General features: G+C 37.4%; 1 protein-coding gene across 11 annotated transcripts in view; it reads right to left on the reverse strand.

Moving 5' to 3' along the window:
- The window catches only part of HTR7 (5-hydroxytryptamine receptor 7), a 671,904-nt gene that overhangs the window by 626,185 nt on the left and 28,088 nt on the right, over positions 1 to 17,631 (reverse strand). The gene's annotated exons all lie outside the window — the stretch shown is intronic.

Consider the following 17,631-nt stretch of genomic DNA (forward strand, 5'->3'; position numbering starts at 1 on the left):
AAAAACGTAAGACTTATAAAATCACTTAAGTAAATAATCTAACTATTAACAAGAACCCTCAGATTATCTTTAAAAATATTCAACAAGAGATAGCTTAAAATAAACACATCTATTAAAATCACAGAGAGTTAAAGGATAAACAGAGTCACTGGGCAAACGCTAATTTTAAAAAAGCAGATGGCCATATTAATTTCAGATGAAGTAGAGTATACAATTCAGCTGACCTGAAATGTCTAGAGGAAAATATAAATTTCACAGATAAACCCCCCAAAGAAGTACACAATGTAAAGAGACTAATTAGTAGTGAAAGAAACTGAAAAATTAAAGGGAAGAAAAAGGCTCCAGAACCAGATGTTCTAATATGGACAAAAAGATGTAAAACCAACCAATTCATTTTATAAATCTAATATAATTCTAATATCTGAGAAAACTAGCTCCCATTAAAAACAAATTGCTGAAATTAACTATGGACCAGTCCCATGTCTTTAATTTTAATACATATTACATAGGGTCCCTTATCTACTAGGCACTATGCTAAAACATAAGAAAAAATATGTTCTCTGTCTTCCTGGTACTTACAGTCTAGCCATTAAACAAGTAATTATTAGTGTGATGGGGTAGATATGTGAAAATCACAACAAAATATTGACAAACGTTTTTAAAATAAACTAAAAGAATCATTCATAATGACCACAGAGGAGGTTAATCCCAGGAATGCAAGTATAGTTTAATGTTAAGAAATTTATTTATGAAAATGACTATACTAACCAAAGGAATCTACAGATTCAATGCAATCCCTGCCAAATTACCAATGGCATTTTTCATAGAATTAGAACAAAAATATTTACAATTTATATGGAAACACAAAAGACCCTGAATAGCCAAATCAATCTTGAGAGAGAAAAATGGAGCTGGAGGAATCAGGGTCCCTGACTTCAGACTATATTACAAAGCTACAGTAATCAAAACAGTATGGTACTGGCACAAAAACAGAAATATAGATTAGTGAACAGAATAAAAAGACCAGATATAAACCAATGCACCTACGGCCACCTAATCTATGACAAAGGAGGCAAGAATATACAGTGGAGAAAAGAGAGCCTCTTCAATAAGTGGTGCTGGTAAAGCTGTACAGCTACATGTAAAAGAATGAAATTAGAACACTCCCTAAGGCCATGCACAACAATAAACTCAAAATGGATTAAAGACCTAAATGTAAGAACAGACACTATAAAACTCTTAGAGGAAAACATAGGCAGAAGAACACGCCTTGACATAAATCGCAGCAAGATCTTTTTTGATCCACCTCCTAGAGTAATGAAAATAAAAACAAAAATAAACAAATGGGACCTAATTAAACGTAAAAGCTGTTGCACAGCAAAGGAAACCATAAACAAAATGAAAAGACAACCCTCAGAATGGGAGAAAATATTTGCAAACAAAGCAACCGACAAAGGATTACTCTCCAAAATATACGAACAGCTCATGCAGCTCAATATCAAAAAAAACAAGCAACCCAATCAAAACATAGGCAGAAGATCTAAGTAGACATTTTTCCAGAGAAGACATACAGATGACCAAAAAGCACATGAAAAGACACTCAACGTCACTAATTATTAGAGAAATGCAAATCAAAACTACAATGAGATATCACCTCACACAGGCCAGAATGGCCATCATCAAAAAATCTACAAACAATAAATGCTGGAGAGGGTGTGGAGAAAAGGGAACCCCTCCTACACTGTTGGTGGGAATGTAAATTGGTACAGCCACTACGGAGAACGTTATGGAGGGTCCTTAAAAAATTAAAAATAGAACTACCATATGACCCAGCAATCCCACTCCTGGGCATATATCTGGAGAAAACATTAATTCGAAAAGATACATGCACTCCAATGTTCATTGCAGCCCTATTTACAATAGCCAGGACATGGAAGCAACCTAAATGTCCATCAACAGAGGAACGGATAAAGAAGATGTGGTACATATATACAATGGAATATTACTCAGCCATAAAAAAGAACAATATAATGCCATTTGCAGCCACATGGATGAAACTAGAGATTGTCATACTGAGTGAAATAAGTCAGACAGAGAAAGACAAATATTATATGATATTGCTTATATGTGGACTCTAAAAAGCGGGTACAAATGAACTTATCTACAAAACAGAAATATAGTTACAGACATAGAAAACAAAGTGGATATATGTATATATATAACTGATTCACTTTGCTGTACACCTGAAAATAACACAATATTGTAAATCAACTATACTCCAATAAAATTTTTAAAAAATAAAATAAAATAAAGTTCTGGGGCATGTATTCAGGTACCTGAATCAATAAAAAAAGAAATTTATTTATATAATATAGTCGTATATCAACGTATCTAATATATATATACACACATGCTAATATATAGCTAGTGAAAAGTTTAATTATATTAAAAACAAATTTTTTAAAACTCTTAAAAAACAAGAAAAAAAATAAGATCAGCTCAGAATTGCAGACCAGTGTAAACTGCGGCCTTAACCCTTATATGCCAATTCCTTGATGTATAAAAAAGTATTTTTTAAAAACCCATAACAGTTTTGGAAAGCAAGAAGGGGAACATTCAGTGAACCAAAACTCATATGGAATCCCTTAAAGATAGAAAGTAGACTGGATCAGATGAAAAGAGGAACCACAGTCCAAAATACTCAGAGAAAATGACTGCTGGACAATGTGGTGGGGCTTCTGGGGGTGTTCTAAGCTAAGAAGTAGGATGGATATAGGAGAGGGATCCAGGGCAACCAATAGTGTGATCTGAGTGGAGACAGTTATCACAGTAGGAACAGACAGGCAAAACCTGTCACTCCCCACTCACCCCTGTGCCCCAAACACCGACCAGTAGAATAGCCCACCTGGAAATGCATCCTCCCTCCCTTATCATTACTGGGCTGCTTCAGTGAAAGAGACACCATTAGCAGACAGGCAAGATGAGTCCACAACCAAGAACTCCAAAACATTTGGGGACAACCAAAATCATCAAACTCAACAAGACCTAACACCAGAGGAAGAACTATTGTAACAAACAGGGAGAGACTTTAAAATAAGTATAATTTTTAAAAGCATAATTAATAATCCCAAAATGATCAGGCAAGATATTAGTCATTAAAAAGTAAAAGTTTATAAAGAAATTGTATCTTCGAAATATAATAGGATATTTGTGTTCTCAAAATGAGTCAAGTAATTCTAAAGCTCATCTAGAAGAATACCTAGATGATATTAGCCAAGAAATTTTGGACAGGAAATAAATGCTCTTATGAGATAATAAAAAATTAAAACAGCAAGATAGTGGTATAAGAATTGATAATTAATCAGCTAGAATAATAGCCCAGAAACAGACCTCGGTATGTATTAAACCTTACTACAACAACAAAAATAATGAAAGAACTGACTGTAAAAAAAAAAAAAAAAAAAAAAAAATCCACAAAATAGCTAAAATAATTCACAAATATTTAAATTATCAAAGGATAAAGACATCCTAAGCAAAAATGCAATCTAAGAAATAAAAGATAGTTTTGACTGTATTAAAAATACTACACAAAAATAAAAAGCAAACGATAAATCAGAAAAATATATCTGCAAAATATATGACAAAAAAGGGATTAGCCTCCAAATATAGAGAGCCCCTATGACTTAATTTTTAATTAGTATAGATATTGAGATACAAAGAAAAAAGATTCTTTGAATATTCACCATTATAATGGTATTTATCTCTAAGTCGTAAAAGTAAAAACTTTACTTCCTTTATATTTTTTTGTATACCTCAAATTTTCTGCAATTAACACAGTATTTTTATAATCAGAAATAAAAGTTATTTCCAAATCAGTAAAATGAAGATGAACATACAGGCAAAGACAATTCACAAAAGAAGAAACAGAAGGCCAGTTAAGATATGATAAAAGGTGGACATCTCTAATCAAAACTACAAAATAAAAAAGGATGCCATGTTTGTTTCTTAAATTGTCAAAGTTTAAAAAACAATTTTTTTTAAATGATACTACCAAGTGTTGGCAAGAATTCAATGAAACAGATACTCTCACATACTCTTGGTGGTGGAAACTAAACTGGTATAATCTTTCCGAAGAACATGGCAATATATACTGTAAGTATTAAAAATAACAAACTCTTATCATTTCTACTTACAGGAAATTACCCTCAAAAAATAATCATAGCAGCAAACAAGTATTTTCGATTTTTATTTTTTTTTTTATACAGCAGGTTCTGCTTTTTTATACAGCAGGTTCTTATTAGTTATCTATGTTATACATGTTAGTGCACATATGTCAATCCCAATCTCCCAATTCATCACACCACCACCACCATCACCACCTCCGCTTTCCCCACTTAGTGTCCATCCGTTTGTTCTCTACATCTGTGTCTCTATTTTTGCCTTGCAAACTGGTTCATCTGTACCATTTTCCTAGATTCCACATACATGCGTTAATATACGATATTTGTTTTTCTCTTTCTGACTTACTTCACTCTGTATGACAGTTTCTAGATCCATCCACGTCTCTACAAATGACCCAATTTCGTTCCTTTTTATGGCTGAGTAACATTCCATTATATATACATACCGCATCTTCTTTATCCATTCATCTGTTGATAGGCATTTAGGTTGCTTCCATGACCTGGCTATTGTAAATAGTGCTGCAATGAACATTGGGGTGCATGTGTCTTTTTTTTTTTTTTTTTTTTTATTTATTTATTTATCTATTTTTGGCTGTGTTGGGTCTTCGTTTCTGTGCGAGGGCTTTCTCCAGTTGCGGCAAGCGGGGGCCACTCTTCATCGCGGTGCACGGGCCTCTCACTATCGCGGCCTCTCTTGTTGCGGAGCACAGGCTCCAGACGCACAGGCTCAGCAATTGTGGCTCACGGGCCTAGTCGCTCCGCGGCATGTGGGATCTTCCCAGACCAGGGCTCGAACCCGTGTCCCCTGCATTGGCAGGCAGATTCTCAACCACTGCGCCACCAGGGAAGCCCGCATGTGTCTTTTTGAATTATGGTTTTCTCTGGGTATATGCCCAGTAGTGGGATTGCTGGGTCATATGGTAATTCTATTTTTAGTTTTTTAAGGAACCTCCATACTGTTCTCCATAGTGGCTGTATCAATTTACATTCCCACCTACAGTGCAAGAGGGTTCCCTTTTCTCCACACCCTCTCCAGCATTTGTTGTTTGTAGACTTTCTGATGATGCCCATTCTAACAGGTGTGAGGTAATACCTCATTGTAGTTTTGATTTGCACTTCTCTAATAATTAGTGATGTTGAGCAGCTTTACATGTGCCTCTTGGCCATCTGTACGTCTTCTTTGGAGAAATGTCTATTTAAGTCTTCTGCCCATTTTTTGATTGGGTTGTTCATTTTTTTAATATTGAGCTGCATGAGCTATTTATATATTTTGGAGATTAATCCTTTGTCCGTTGATTCATTTGCAAATATTTTCTGCCATTCTGGGGGTGGTCTTTTCGTCTTGTTTATAGTTTCCTTTGATGTGCAAAAGCTTTTAAGTTTCATTAGATCCCATTTGTTCACTTTTTTTACTTCCATTACTCTAGGAGTGGATAAAAAAAGATCTTGCTGTGATTTATGTCAATGAGTGTTCTTCCTATGTTTTCCTATAAGAGTTTTATAGTGTCCGTTCTTACATTTAGGTCTTTAATCCATTTTGAGTTTATTTTTGTGTATGGTGTTAGGGAGTGTTCTAATTTCATTCTTTTACATGTAGGTCCCCAGTTTTCCCAACAGCACTTATTGAAGAGACTGTCTTTTCTCCTTTGTATATCCTTGCCTCCTTTGTCATAGATTAGTTGACCATAGGTGCGTGGGTTTATCTCTGGGCTTTCTATCCTGTTCCATTAATCTATATTTCTGTTTTTGTGCTAGTACCATATTGTCTTGATTACTGTAGCTTTGTGGTATAGTCTGAAGTCAGGGAGTCTGATTCCTCCAGCTCCGTTTTTTTCCCTCAAGATTGCCTTGGCTATTCAGGGTCTTTTTTGTCTCCATACAAATTTCAAGATTTTTTTGTTCTAGTTCTGTGAAATATGCCATTGGTAATTTGATAGGGATTGCATTGAATCTGTAGATTGCTTTGGGTAGTATAGTCATTTTCACAATATTGATTCTTCCAATCCAAGAACATGGTATATCTCTCCATCTGTTTGTGTCATCTTTGATTTCTTTCATCAGTGTCTTATAGTTTTCTGAGTACAGGTCCTTTACCTCCTTAGATAGGTTTATTCCTAGGTATTTTATTCTTTTTGTTGCAATGGTGAATGGGATTATTTCCTCATTTCTCTTTCTGATCTTTCATTGTTAGTGTATAGGAATGCAAGAGATTTCTGTGCATTAATTTAGTATCCTGCAACTTAACCAAATTCATTGATTAGCTCTAGTAGTTTTCTGGTGGCATCTTTAGTATTCTCTATGTATAGTATCATGTCATCTGCAAACAGTGACAGTTTTACTTCTTTTCCAATCTGGACTCCTTTTATTTCTTTTTCTTCTCTGATTGCCATGGCTAGGACTTCCAAAACTATGTTGAATAACAGTGGTGAGAGTGGACATCCTTGTCTTGTTCCTGATCTTAGAGGAAATGCTTTAGGTTTTTCACCATTGAGTATGATGTTTACTTTGGGTTTCTCGTATATGGCCTTTATTATGTTGAGATAACTTCCCTCTATGCTCACTTTCTGGAGAGTTTTTATCATAAATTGGTGTTGAATTTTGTCAAAAGCTTTTTCTGCATCTATTGAGATGATCATATGGTTTTTATTCTTCAATTTATTAATGTGGTGTATCACATTCATTGATTTGCATATATTGAAGTATCTTTGCATCCCTGGGATAAATCCCACTTGATCATGGTATATGATCCTTTTAATGTGTTGTTGGATTCTGTTTGCTAGTATTTTGTTGAGGATTTTTGCATCTATATTCATCAGTGATATTGGTCTGTAATTTTTTTTTGTACTATCTTTGTCTGGTTTTGGTATCAGGGTGATGGTGGCCTCACAGAATGAGTTTGGAAGCATTCCTTCATCTGCAGTTTTTTGGCAGAGTTTGAGAAGGATGGGTGTTAGCTCCTCTCTAAATGTTTGATAGAATTCACCAGTGAAGCCATCTGGTCCTGGACTTTTGTTTGTTGGAACAGTTTTAATCACAGTTTCAATTTCAGTGCTTGTGATTGGTCTGTTTATATTTCCTATTTCTTCCTGGTTCAGTCTTGGAAGGTTATACCTTTGTAAGAATTTGTCCATTTCTTCCAGGTTGTCCATTTCATTGGCATAGAGTTGCTTGTATTAGTCTCTTAGGATGCTTTGTATTTCTTCCATGTCCATTGTAACTTCTCCTATTTCATTTCTAATTTTATTGATTTGAGTCTTCTCCCTCTTTTTCTTGATAGTTTGGCTGAAGGTTTATCAATTTTGTTTATCTTCTCAAAGAACCAGCTTTTAGTTTTACTGATCTTTGCTATTGTTTTCTTTGTTTCTATTTCATTTATTTCTGCTCTGATCTTTATGGTTTCTTTCCTTCTGCTAACTTTGGGTCTTGTTTGTTATTCTTTCTCTAGTTCCTTTAGGTGTAAGGTCAGATTGTTTGAGATTTTTCTTGTTTCTTGAGGTAGGATTGCATTGCTATAAACTTCCATCGTAGAATGGCTTTTGCTGCATCCCATAGGTTTTGGATTGTCATGTTTTCATTGCCATTTGTCTCTAGGTATTTTCTGATTTCCCCTTTGATTTCTTCAGTGATCTCTTGGTTATTTAGTAACATACTGTTTAGCCTCCATGTGTTTGTGTTTTTTACGTTTTTTTTCCCTGTAATTTATTTCTAATCTCATAGTGTTGTGGTCAGAAAAGATGCTTGATATGATTTCAGTTTTCTTAAATTTACTGAGGTTTGATTTGTGACCCACGACGTAATCTATCCTGGAGAATGTTCTGGGTGCACTTGAGAAGAAAGTGTAATCTGCTCTTTTTGGATGGAATGTCCTATAAATATCAATTAAATCTATCTGGTCTGTTGTGTCATTTAAAGCTGTGTTTCCTTATTTATTTTCTGTTTGGATGATCTGTCCATTGGTGTAAGTGGGGTGTTAAAGTCCCCTACTATTATTGTGTTACTGTCGATTTCCCCTTTCATGGTTGGTAGCATTTGCCTTATGTATTGAGGTGCTCATATGTTGGGTGCATAAACATTTAAAATTATTATATCTTTTTCTTGGATTGATCCCTTGATCATTATGCAGTGTCCTGTCTTGTCTTCTGTAACAATCTTTATATTGAAGTCTATTTTATCTGATATGAGTATTGCTACCCCAGCTTTCTTTTGATTTCCATTTGCATGGAATATCTTTTTCCATCCCCTCACTTTCAGTCTGTATGTGTCCCTAGGCCTGAAGTGGGTCTCTTGTAGACAGCATATATATGGATCTTGTTTTTGTATCCATTCAGCAAGTCTGTGTCTTTTGGTTGGAGCATTTAATCCATTCACATGTAAGGTAATTATCAATATGTAAGTTCCTATTACCATTTTCTTAATTTTTTGAGGTTTGTTTTTGTAGGTCCTTTTCTTCTCTTGTGTTTCCCACCCAGATAAGTTCCTTTAGCATTTGTTGTAGAACTCTTTTGGTGGTGCTGAATTCTCTTAGCTTTTGCTTGTCTGTAAAGCTTTTGATTTTTCCATCAAATCTGAATGAGATCCTTGCCGGGTAGAGTAATCTTGGTTGTAGGTTCTTCCCTTTCATCACTTTAAATATATCGTGCCGCTCCCTTCTGGCTTGTAGAGTTTCTGCTGAGAAATCAGCTGTTAACCATAGGTTAACATCCCTCGTATGTTATTTGTCGTTTTTCCCTTGTTGCTTTTAATAATTTTTCTTTGTCTTTAATTTTTTTCAGTTTGATTACTATGTGTCTTGGTGTGTTTCTCCTTGGGTTTATCCTGCCTGGGACTCTCTGCAATTCCTGAGCTTGAGTGGCTATTTCCTTTCCCATATTAGAGAAGTTTACAACTATGTCCTCAAATATTTTCTTGGGTCATTTCTCTCTCTCTTCTCCTTCTGGGACCCCTATAATGTGAATGTTGTTGAGTTTAATGTTGCCGCAGAGTTCTCTTACACTGTCTTCATTTCTTTTCATTGTTTTTTCTTTATTCTGTTCTGCAGCAGTGAAATCCACCATTCTGTCTTCCAGGTCACTTATCAGTTCTTCTGCCTCAGTTATTCTGCTATTAATTCATTCTAGTGTATTTTTCATTTCAGTTACTGTATTGTTCATCCCTGTTTGTTTGTTCTTTAGTTCTTCTAGGTCATTGTTAAACATTTCTTGTGTCTTCTCGATCTTTGCCTCCATTCTTTTTGCGAGGTCCTGGATCATCTTTACTATCATTATTCTGAATTCTTTTTCTGGAAGGTTGCCTATCCCACTTCATTTAGTTGTTTTCCTGGGGTTTTATCATGTTCCTTTATCTGGTACGTGGTCCTCTGACTTTTCATTTTCTCTGTCTTTCTGTGAATGTGTTTTTTTTTCCACAGGCTGCAGGACTGTAGTTCTTCTTGCTTCTGCTGTCTGCCCTTTGGTGGATCAGAGGCTATCATTCTTTAAGTACAGATCAATAATTTCCCCTCAATACATTATCTTGTATTTGCTCACACTGAGGCTCATATGCCACTTCTCTACCCACATAATTTTTTTTTAATTAATTTATTTATTTATGGCTGTGTTGGGTCTTCGTTTCTGTGTGAGGGTTTTCTCTAGTTGTGGCAAGCGGGGGCCACTCTTCATCGTGGTGCGCGGGGCTCTCACTATCGCGGCCTCTCTTGTTGCGGAGCACAGGCTCCAGATGCGCAGGCTCAGTAATTGTGGCTCACAGGCCCAGTTGCTCTGCAGCATGTGGGATGTTCCCAGACCAGGGCTCGAACCCGTGTCCCCTGCATTGGCAGGCAGATTCTCAACCACTGCGCCACCAGGGAAGCCCCTACCCACATAATTTTCTGAGAGCCTTCTATAATTTATTCCCAAGTCTTGCTACTTTTAAAATATACCTTCTTTCTTTTAATAAGTGTATGGGAATCATTGAAATATAAAGCTGGAAAAGACCACAGCCTCTTTATCAAATTCATCCTTCTCAGTTTTATAGTACAGCTTGGAGGTATTAAAACACTTGTCTAAAGCAAATGCTCTCCACCTCGCTGCCTTTCTTGGCAGTCGCCGCATTCCCCATGACTGAGATGATGAAAGGAAGGGGTTAGGGAGGGGAAGGGGAGCCGGTGCCATCCCCGCTGCTCCACAGGCTGAGGCAGCTCCTGTTTCTGCACCGGTCAGAGCGGTCAGTGCTCCCGGTGCTGGTCCCTGTAGTGCGGGCGGTAAGACTGGGCCGATTCTGAGGCCAGGGCTTCAGCAAACTCCTCAGCCTCAGCAGCAGCAGCGGTAGCAGCGGCAGTGACAGTGGTGGCAGCGGTGGCGGGCAGACACCAACAAGTATTTTCATCATACTCTTTAATAATAGTCAAAACCCAGAAATAACCTGAATATATCAATAAATAGGGAAATAACTACATAAATTATGGTACACAATTATGCAGTCTCCAAAAGACATACTTTTGAAAAATGACTTAATTGTGGGGTAACTGCACCCAAGATAATTTTAAATGAAAACAGCAAGACATAAAATTCTATCTACAGTGAGAATTTTAAATGGTGCAGCTGCTGTGAAAACAGTATGGTGGTTCCTCAAATAATTGAAAATAGAATTAGCCAGCAAAATATAACCCAGCAATTTCATTTCTGGATATACACCCAAAAGAACAGAAAGCAGGGTCTTGAAGAGACATGTGTACACCCATGTTCAAAGCAGTATTATTCACAATAGCCAAAAAGTGGAAGCAACCCAAGCGTCCATCAACAGATGAATGCATCATCAAGATGTGATATACCCATACAATGAAATATTATTCAGCCTTAAAGAGGAAGGTTATTCCGACACAAGTTACAGCATGGATGTACCTTGAGGACATAATGCTGACAGAGATAAAACATTCACAAAAAGACAAATGCTGGGCTTCCCTGGTGGCGCAGTGGTTGAGAATCTGCCTGCCAATGCAGGGGACCCGGGTTCGAGCCCTGGTCTGGGAAGATCCCACATGCCACGGAGCAACTGGGCCCGTGAGCCACAATTACTGAGCCTGCGCGTCTGGAGCCTGTGCTCCGCAACAAGAGAGGCCGCGATGGTGAGAGGCCCGCGCACCGCGATGAAGAGTGGTCCCCACTTGCCCCAACTACAGAAAGCCCTCGCACAGAAACGAAGACTCAACACAGTCATAAATAAATAAATAAAAGAACGTGAATTTCTTTTAAAAAAAAAAAAAAAGACAAATGCTGTCTGATTTCCACACAGATGTGGTACCTGCAGCTGTCAAATTCATAGATAGAAAATAGAATGGTGGTTGCCAGGGGCTGAGGAGAGAGAATAATGGAGAGTTATTTAATGGGTACAGAATTTCAGTTTTGCAAGATGAAGAGAAGTGTACAGTTAATAATGGTCAAGATTGCAAATTTTATGTGTATCCTACCACAGTTTTTTAAATGGGGGGAGAAAACTAAGCATGAATCCACTTTTGAAAGACATTGATATGTAAGAGAAAAAAAATTATCACCTCCCTCAATCACCTCCACTACCACAATTTTCTAAGGAGACTGATGGTATGAGCGCAAAAGCTTAAAAGTTATCTGAATAATAAATAATAAAATAGTATCTTCCATAAGATAGTAGAAGTCTAGGAAAGAGGTAGGTGGAAGAAGGCAGGATCTAGTAAGATGGGAGCCCACAAAAGGGAGAGGAGGATTAAAAGGAAAACAAAAACTCCATTGCCAAAGAAAATTTACAATACGTTAGAAATGGCTTATAAATACTTTTGTGCAAGTGGATTCTTCTGGGGAAGCTCAGAGATGAGGCTGAGTGGCAGCTGACACCTGGGTTATATAAGAAATGTCTAGGAAAAAAGACTGGAAGGATACCCCCTAACTGTCAGTGATGGTTATTTTTGGATAACAGGATTCCTGGTGATTTTTTTTTCCTTTTCACATGTATTCATTTATGTATTTTCTAAACTTTCTACAACCAGCATGTGGGGATTTATTTTTCAATGGTTGTTTTGGAGTGCAGTAAAAAAAACAGGGGAGGGGTGATGGGCATGAAAGAAAGGTAAACAAGAGACACTGCCTTGTGAAAGACAAATCTACAGGATTTAGGAGCAGGGCCACTGAGGAACTTTATCCTTTTGCAGTTCATTCATTTGCTGATTCGCTGATCTAACACACATTTATCAATATCCAAAGGAAACTAAAATGAAGAAGACCCAGTCTTTGCCCTCAAGTAGCCGTAAGTCTAACAGACTCATAGTCAGCTCACCATAAAACCATGTGAGAAGCACTGCAAGAATGCTTTGTACTAAGCATACACTATAAGAAGAACTAGAAATCTTGTCAAAGTACCAACTAGAATCTAAGATGGAAAAATACTTTGAATTAGTATAAACCAGTAGATGCAAGATATTGTCATAACTATCTGAATTATTCCACTGAGGAACAAAACCCCCATAAAACCATGGAAAATATATCAAGGAAGATGCCCCACTGAGCAAACTGTTCAAACAGTGCACGTTTGGGCAGCAAACATTTTGATAAGCATTTTTGAATGAAATCTTTCAAAAATAATGTGCTTTCTTTGCATCCTGAAACAGCATCAGCGGAACAAAATCGAATGCTTTCCTGATGACTCAGTGTCATCACCCAAAGAATCAAGTATTATGCTGCCTGTGACCCAGCTCTCACATGCTCTCAAGAGCTATTGGTTTCTCTAGGATTATTTCCCCCAGACTGGGTCCAGATTTCTAGGTTTTTCTCATTCTTGTATGTGTTTTTGGCAGCTTTTTATAAACTTTATCTTAAATACATTGAATTTTAGAGCTGGAAGGGAACTCAGAGATTAACCAATTCAACCCACTCATCTCAGAGGAGGAAGCCGTTTCCTCCTTCACTCTGAAGTTCTGCCTCTAACTTAATGCCATTTTAATGCTCCTGCCGTGATGAACTCCTCTCCATTTTCCGATTTTCTGCCTCTAATCTGACAACTGGGAAACCAGATAAGCAATCTTGTCAGAACTACACCAAAAATAACAATAATCGAAATGGAAAAAAAAAATCTAAGAATACAAAGTATGACTTTTAACGTTGTTCTCTTGGGCCATACGTTGTGGGAACATGGAAGCCTCTTTTCCAAACTTCAGGTTTTGCAAATCTGTTTGCAATAAGAAACTGAAGGTTTCCAGGACTGTCACATGAAGAATGCTCATCCTCTGAGAAGGAGGACTTCTTCCCCTTATGAACTGTGTGATCTTGAGTAATCACACATGTAATCATGTAATTCTGAGCCTCGGTTTGGTCACGTGTATAAAGGGAACAAAGTCTACCGGGATAATAATTAACGGATTACATGAAGTCATGTGCTTTAATGAGTGCTCAAAAAACGGGAGTTGCGGCTGCTGCTTCTCTCTGCTTTTCCTCAAGCAGCACAAGAAGGCGTGTTTGCAGATGCTCTGTAGTATCTTCATTTTACTTATCTCCTTCAGGACTGGATGCAATCCTGCTCAAAGCAAAATGGGTTCTCCCTAGGGCTTCTCAATGTAGATACCATTAGAATCATCTGGGCGCTTTTAAAATGCTTGCTGCCTAAGCCCCGCCTGCAGATATTCTGATTTGACTGGCCTGGGTTAGGATCCAGGTGCAGACACTTTTTAAAGGGTCTCCAGATGATTCTCATAGGAGCCCAGGTTGTGAGTTAATACTCCAGAGAAAGACCTCGAGTCGTGCTGAGCCTCCATGCCTGTCTGCGTCGGATCAGAACCCCTAAAAGCCCCCTGTCCACTGGCCAGACTCTGGGTTGGTTTCTTCTTGGTGCTTCCACACTGATACTTTGAGACCCTCTCCTGACTCAACTCCTCTTTCCCTCAAATTCCATGACAATGTCTGGTGTAAGTCTAATCTCATACCAGGTATATACACTGGTATGACTGTACCACTTGTTAATATAATACTTCCATTCTAGCTGGCAAACAGCTACTGCCCCACGCTCTCTGAGTGGCCCCCACTATCTCCATCATCCAGCCCTAAGACCCACATCCACTGTGATTGGTCAGTGGTCATAGCTAAATATCTTGAATATCATCCCTGGTGTTCATGACCTAGGACTTTGCCCCAGAGCAATGAAATTTAGAGGGTGAAAACACTGTGAGTCATGATTTGTAAAGATTATGAGTGGGACCCTTTGCATAGACAGCCATGCAGCTTACAGCCTAATTTTATTCAGGTCTTTGTTCAAATGTCCAAATTCTGGAGAAAATGTGTCCCAGACCACTCACTCTAAAAAGGCGCTTCTCTACTCACCTCACCATGTTTTAATTTGCTGCAAAGCACAAATTACTTACTATTACACTTTTTAGTTTATGTGTTATTTGAGTCCCTCCACTAGATCCAAGGTTCTGTGAGAACGAGGATTTGGTCTGGTTTGTTTGCTCTCTATTCCCAATGTGTTGAACAGAATCCATTCCATAGTAAGTGCTAATCAATATTTGCCAGCAATAAATGAATAAAATAATTCACATACTACCAAGAAAATATATGGATGAAAGAAAATATCTGCAAATCATATATCTGATAAAGGACTTGTGTCCAGAATATATAAAGAACTCCTACAATTCAATAATAAAACCACAAACAATTCAACTAAAAAGGGGGGGGTGGAGTTTTGAATAGACATCTCACCAAAGAAAATACACGATTGGCTAATAAATTGCTCAAAATCAGGAATGGATAGGAAAATGCAAATTTAATGACAACGAAATTCCACTATACACCCACTAAAGTGGCTATAAGCAAAAAAGATGTGTGAACATAAAGAAACTGGACTCCCATACATCGCTTTTGGGAATGTACAACCAATTTGGAAAATAGTTCGATAGTTTATTACAAAGTTAAACATATTCTTACTAGTAATTCCACTCATAGTTATCTGCCCAAGAAAAATAAAAACAATGTCCATACGAGGACTTAGAACTATTTATAATAGCCAAAAAAGTAGAAACATTCCAGATGTCCTTCAGTTGCTGAGTGGATAAACAAAACACAGTATATCCATACAGTAGAATACTATTCTGCAAATATATGTGTGTGTGTGTGTATAAAACGAATGATCTACTGATACATACTACAGTATGGATGAACCTTAAAAATATTATGCCAACTGAAAGAAGCAAGACACAAAAGACCACATATTGTATGATTCTATTTACATGAAACTTCAAAAAAAAATGGCAAATCTATGGATACTGAAAGCAGAAGACTGGTTGCCTAGGAATGGTAAATGGGAAATATGGGCACAGGGAATTTGGGGATGTATTGAAAATTTTCCAGAACTGGATCAAGGTGATATATACACAACTCCATAAATTCACTCAAAATCACTGATCTGTGTACTTTACACGTAAATTTTATGGTATGTAAATTACCCTCACTAAAGCTGTTAAACAACAATGAAAAGATGAAATAAAAACCACTATGGAAACACGTGTTCATTGCACTCCCTCCCAGAAAATCTCTCCTACTCCTTTTTCACTAATACTGCTTCTTTATCCACCATGGCAAGCAGACATGTCTAGGGCTGGGAACCAAGTCAAGAGGGATCTGCTGGGTTTGGGACATTGTCTTTGAACAGCATACCCCATTCCCCCATAACTTCTCCCAAACAGCCAATGATTTGTGGATAATTTGGAGTCACAACCCCAAATTGCCCCATGAAGGCTTAACCTGATATATGGTTTCTACTTCTTTGGCCTACCTGCTTTCGAACTGTCCTCGTGGTTCCCAAGCTCACTTTTGTCCTGGACACTAGCTTTGGTTCAGCCTTATTCTTCAGTGTATAAACCTGAAACAAAACCCCTCAATTCCATCCTAGATCCTGCGCAAAGAACCTCATTTAGACTGGCACCAGCTAGCTTCCCACTAGTTCTGGGAAGGAATAGAGTTCAGGCAGTATCTCACAATCTAAAAGGTATATCCCAGGGATTCCTATCCTCCTTCAAGAATGAGGACCCCTTTTAAATGTCAAAACATTTTTCAAGCCCACACTTAGTAGTAATTGTACTTTTAGTATCGGTTGTCTGAAAAAATACAGAATGACGAAAAGCTATGATAGCTTAAATGCTGTTAAGTAAATTTGCATTTTATTAATCATAACTACATCTATATTTATCAGGAAGGAAAATCTCCTATTTTGAAAAAGGGGGAAACACTTACTAAAGCTGCTTCTGTGTTCTGAGAAAGTGAAGAATTCACCTCTGGGGGAAAAAGTCATTCTGTTGCTTAGGATGACACGGCCCCTAGGTCATGAAAGGGAAGGTTCTAGGCTAATCTGATGAGAGAGAAAGGGGCTGAAGGGAAACAAATTGTTCTACATAATAAAATAATACAGATCTTTTAAGTTGTTCCCAGGCAGCTTAAGAGAGTAACGGCTTTTAGGTTTTGTTTTTGTTGTTGGAGGGTGTGGGCAAAGAGGGAAGGAAGGACCCCAACACATTGAAAGAGATGTTGGGGGGAAAAGAGTTGATGAGAAGAGGAATTGAACATGAATTCAGACCATTATTATTTGGAGCAAGGACCTGGAGGCTCTTAGAATGACCCAACCCACAAAAGGGGGATATCCACTATAGGAAATGTGGTTTCTGATCATTTTCTTGAGTTATTTCTTTAGAATCATAAGAACTACAAGTGACTTTTACAGATACCGGGAGAAGATCCCAAGCATCTGAACTAGTACATACAAGGATTAAAACATCAACACAGACCCCACAGTCCTGCCAAGTTTGTTGTTTCAAAGGACAGTTGTAACACCCTAATACTACAGTAAAAGCAACAATCTCCACAACTTACAAAAAAAGCACTCTTGCATATACATTTTTATTTTTACCACCAAAATACCCTAGGAGAAAGGTATTACCAACCCAACTTCACAATGGGGAAACTGAGGCTCAAAGAGAGTGAAATGATACCTTACAGTTAATAAGGAAGTCACAGAATGAGAACTAAAAGCAGAGCCTTTCCATTCTGAAAGCAGTGCTCTTTCTACATCAACACAGGTATGGAAAAGGAACAAGAAAAAAAAGGGCATCAATACAATTTTAATTAATTTTATCAGATTTCAATAGCCAACAGAGAACACCTGAGAGGTCAAAGAATGAAGCACTGCTCTAGACAGATTAGGTGCTACTGCTGACTTTAAACCATTTCCCACTCAACAATATGAATATTCATTCATTCAATAATTCAACAGACTTTTATTTATTGACTGTTTATCTTGTGCTAGTGCATTGACAAAAGCCAAGTTTCAGTCATTACAATTGAATACCGTTCAATAATTGTTATCAATAAACAGTGTAATGATATTCTTCCCTTGATGGTAAGAACCTGATTCACTGCCATATTGGTTTGTGGATGTTATTAAGCTGATGAAAATCCTGCCTTTC

Source organism: Balaenoptera borealis, assembly GCF_965194805.1.
Source record: "Balaenoptera borealis genome assembly, chromosome: 10".
In the NCBI taxonomy this organism is placed as follows: domain Eukaryota; kingdom Metazoa; phylum Chordata; class Mammalia; order Artiodactyla; family Balaenopteridae; genus Balaenoptera; species Balaenoptera borealis.